The sequence below is a fragment of the Nicotiana tabacum genome, chromosome 13 (genome assembly GCF_000715075.1).
Source record: "Nicotiana tabacum cultivar K326 chromosome 13, ASM71507v2, whole genome shotgun sequence".
Taxonomy (NCBI): domain Eukaryota; kingdom Viridiplantae; phylum Streptophyta; class Magnoliopsida; order Solanales; family Solanaceae; genus Nicotiana; species Nicotiana tabacum.
This window is the reverse complement of record NC_134092.1, coordinates 6,254,622-6,259,663: the sequence shown is the minus strand read 5'-3', so window position 1 is coordinate 6,259,663 and position 5,042 is coordinate 6,254,622. Positions and strand designations below refer to the sequence as shown.

General features: G+C 33.6%; 1 pseudogene; it reads left to right on the top strand.

Annotated features, from left to right (window-relative positions):
- Window positions 1–252: 252 nt before the first annotated feature.
- LOC107818969 (S-adenosyl-L-methionine:benzoic acid/salicylic acid carboxyl methyltransferase 2-like) lies at window positions 253–2,847 on the top strand (annotated as a pseudogene).
- The last annotated feature ends 2,195 nt before the right edge of the window (window positions 2,848–5,042 follow it).

Below are 5,042 nucleotides of genomic sequence, written 5' to 3'. Positions count from 1 at the left end.
CAAAATTCACTTTTTTATTTTATTTGAAGTTTTTGATTGCATCTTGAAAATGTCATTAAATACCCTCTTTTTATATAATACACGACTCTTTAGAGATGTTAAATATAACATACCAAACACACCCATAGTGTACAATATTTTCTCAATTGGCTCGCGAGGACAATGATGGAAATTCAAAGGATAAATTTGGTTTCACTCATCTATAAATACCTAATTTAACATAGAAATATTCAATTAATAAGAGAAGGAGAGATGGAAGTTGCTAAAATTCTTCACATGAATGGAGGAATTGGAGACACTAGCTATGTAAAGAACTCTAAGCTCCAGGTGTCATCAAACGCCTTTTTATTCCTAATGGAGTTATAAACTCACAACGATTATAAATAACAAGTTCTTATGAATTTTATTTATATATACTAATAGTGTAAAAGGTAAAGTATAAAACGTATAGTTATCATTTAAGTGATCTGATAGTATTTCTTATCTTATCGGTACATAAAACTTAGACTCATTTCCTTTTACATAACTAGCGTTTGGACATAGATTTGGTTGAAACTTTAAAAAAAAATCAAAATTATGTTGAAAAAGGCCAAATAATGAAAAGTTGACACTGTCACTCTCAAAATAATACCCGAAAAATATATATTTTTTGTATATATAAACATTCTGTATGTTTAGTAGAAAATACACATCTAAATTATTTTATACATTTAGTGCATAAAAAAGTAAACTCATTTCTTTATATTTACAGCACAAGGCGATTCTCGTGACAAAGCCAATAATAGAGGAAGCCATATCTGCACTCTACCGCAGTCATTCCCCAGAATGATCTTCCTGGGAATGATTTTAATACCATTTTCCGCTCGTTGCCAGAATTCCATGAAGATTTGAGGAGACAGAATATGGGAGATGATGGAATATTTGATCCTAATTGCTTTGTTGCAGGAGTTGCTGGTTCATTCTATAATAGACTTTTCCCTTCCAAGAGTCTGCACTTTTCACTCCTCTTACAGTCTCCACTGGCTTTCCCAAGTATGTTTTTGTATTGTTAAGTACTAATGAATTCATCTCATCTACGTACAAGTTTAAAATATTAGAAAGAGTATATATTTATCTATTTAATTATATTTTTAACACACTCCTGACGTGATGTAGCCCGTGCACAAAGCATTTTGCATTTACATAGGGTTCGGGAAAGACCCGCATTTCTAGTGGTGTGATGTAGACAACCTACTCTAATGCAAGCATTAATGAATGCTTCCACGACTCGAACCCCTAACCTCTAGGTCACACGAAGACAACATTCACATTACTCAAAGGCAATTAAAATATAGAGCATATATATAATATGATCATACTTATTTTGAATAAGTACTGATCGACTCTAACTTTCATTTCTCCTCTAATAGGCACCCGTTGGGATAGAGAATAACAAAGGAAATATTCACGTGGCAAGTACAAGCCCACTAGATGTGATTGAAGCATATTACGAGCAATATGAAAGAGATTTTGTAAATTTTCTCAAGTTACGCTCAATAGAATTGGTGAAAGGTGGGCGTATGGTATTGACTGTGATGGGCAGAAAAAATGAAGATCGCTTTAGCAAAGCTTCTTGCTTCCTGGTGGAGCCTATGGTCAGGGCTCTCAATGGACTGATTGCAGAGGTAAAACCAAACTTTTAAAATACACATATAATTCTATAGATGGTCGTGGTATGAACTTTGTTAATGGATTCTTAGTTTTTCTATTGATCTTGATTAGTTCTAATTTAGTTTTTTCTTCGTTGAGAGTTATCTTTTTGGACCAGATCCACTTATGGTCTTAAACATGCCAATTTTCGTAGATATAAAGACATGTCATTAGAGACAGTAAATTATAAAGTTTAAAATTAATAATTTTAAACATGGTTGTAAATGTGACTCTTTACCGCTACTCTATCCATTACTAACGCTTAACCACCAACACCAATCTCTAGTTGCCGCTAGTTCTGTTGCCGCTAGCTTTTAAAGTATCTTAATAAAGCATTTAATTTTTACAACAAATATATGAATTCAAATTCACGCATCTTTAATTTAAGAAAAATAATCATACATATATACTACACAAATTATGCATATACTATACCTTCACTTGCTATTTTAGTTTAAGCGGTTGGGTGAACGGCTATTTAGGTTAATTCTTCTTAAATTTTCAATATGTTATTTTTATGTCTATCGGAAACAACCTCTCTATCTGCACAAGGTAGGGAAAAAGTCTATGTTCATATTACTCTTCCTTAATTCCACTTGTGAGATTATACTGGATATGTTGTTGTTGTTATTATTGTTATTGATATTCATAAGTAAAATAATTAATGCAGGGATCAATAGTAGAAGAGAAAGTGGTTGCATTCAATATTCCTATATACCACCCATCTCCTGAAGAAGTGAAGTATATAGTTGAAAAGGAGGGATCTTTCACCATTGATGTCTTGATAACTTCAGAAATTCATATGGATTCTTCTGATGAATACAATGTGACACAGTGCATGAGAGCTTTTTTGAGCCTTTACTTGTCAGCCATTTTGGTGATGAATTGAATATGGATCAAGTGTTCCACAAGTGCAGAGAGATCTTTGTCAATGGCATAGCAAAAGAGAAGACTACGTGCACAAATGTTATTGTATCCTTGACCAAAACAAACTAGGGCAATTAGTTCATGCCCTCCAACCTACCCTTAATTATTCTCTTTTATAATCTAAATAGTCGTCTATCCAACCGCTTAAATTAAAAATAGTTGGCGATATATCCCACCAAAGGCGTCGTTATGACACTTAGTCTCTAAGAATAAGTAAGGCGATTACAATTACATTTTGAGCTATTTTTATTTCTGAAACATATAATTTAATACAAGTGTAGAAACAAAAAGCGGAAAACAAATATAACCACCTTCCAAGATTGGTAATACTGAGTCACGAATTCTAACTGAGTACATGCAATGATTCCAAGGATCGAATATACAATATTGTTCGAATAAGAGTTGATAGTACAATAAAATGGAAAGACTCCAAGGGACTGCGACGACCAAGCATCCCTATCTTGAATCCTTGCGATCACACTCTAATCTCTGTCTGAATCCGATGTCTCAAATACCTGACTGTGCACAAAAATATGCCGAAGTGTAGTATGAGTACACTACAATCGGTACCCAGTAAGTATCAAGACTAACCTCGGTGGAGTAGTGACGAGGTACAGTCAAGATACTCACTAGTATAATAACATGTGCAATATAGCAGTATACAAAAATAATAGAAAACAAATAACAGTGATAGCAACGAGGATCAATCATGGACATGAACAACAACGCAACAAGAACACCATAAATATTGGTCAAACGAATAAGAAACACAAGTATAACCAATTAATCTAAGTTCTTCAAATATACATCTTTCAAATATAAGTTTTTCAAATAAAAATCTTTCATATAAAATCTTTCAAATATAAATCATTCAAATAAATATCTTTCGAACATAATTCATTCAAATAAATATCTTTTGAATATAAATCTTTCAAATAAAAGTCACTCTGTGACACCCATTTCATAATCATAAACCACGTGTGTTAGTCCATTTTTATATTTTTACGACACCTCGTGCCCATATTTCTATCATAACCACACGGGCAACTCACGTGCCAATAATAAAAATTATTATATTTCCCCGGCACCTCGTGCCCACATTTCATATCACATCTGCACGGACAGTTTACGTGCCAATAACATAATCATTATATTTTCCCGGCACCTTGTGTACATATTTCATATCACATCTGCACGGACAGTTCATGTGCCAATAACATAATCCATCCGGCAATAGCCACAAGATCATAATTTCAACATAGATCAGACTATTATCAAGTTTACCGTAACAACAAAATAAATTGGACAAGATATAAAAATAAACACAAGGAAAATCATAACATCACATGAAAATTACTAACGCAATAACCCCCACATCATCATATAAAAATCTCCAACGCAATAACCCCACCTCATCACATATCATCCCAGACAATAGTCACCCTTATATCTCCTATAGCCACCCGTATCACTCCATATAATAGCCAATCTTATCCCTCCACCCTGACAATATCAATAGCCACCCTTATCTCTCCTATAACCACCCATATCTCTCATATATCCACCTTTATCTCTCCTTATGATAGCCTCCCATATCGCTCAGTATATTAGCCTCCCTTATCTCTCATCCCAGACAATATCCCAACACATATAACAATAGTGAAATGCCACCCTTATGTCCGCATATTATCAACAGTGTAATGCAACCTTTATGTCTGCATAATAATAACTCAAATCACACAACAATTTATACGGAATATTATCACAACAACACAACACAACCAATTCATATCACAAATTACCCATAGGCCACAACCATTTCCAAAGATACAACGAAATCAATTAATTTCACAGCAAATAGCCCAAGGCTCCACACAACGTATATAAAATCTCAAAAACAACAATAATTATGGAAAAGTAACTCAGCATGGGACAACGCCTTCTTTAATCCAAATTTTAGATAAATATGTTAATGCCTCTTTTTTAAAATTTATTTAATTAATTATTTGCAGAGGAAAAATCTATAATGTAATTATTTTCAGGAAATGTCTACTCAACAAAAACACGGAATTCACATAAAAATCAAAGTGACAATCACACCAAATTATTATATAAAACAAACTCAATAAACAAAGAATGGGGCATGACATAAAGGATTGATAAGTGCCAACAATTTCCAATTTAATACATAAAAATGTCTAAGACTTTAAGCCAATAAAATTTGCACATATAAGCCCAAGTACGTACTCGTCACCTCGCGTACACGGCTTTCACATTACACAAATGGTACATACGACTCGATGCCTAAGGGGTAATTCCCCCGCTCAAGGTTAGGCAAGGTACTTACCTTTTTGAAGTTAGGCCTATATTCCAAAATAACCTTCTTGCAGGAAATGACCTCCGGACGGCTCAAATCTAGCCAAATT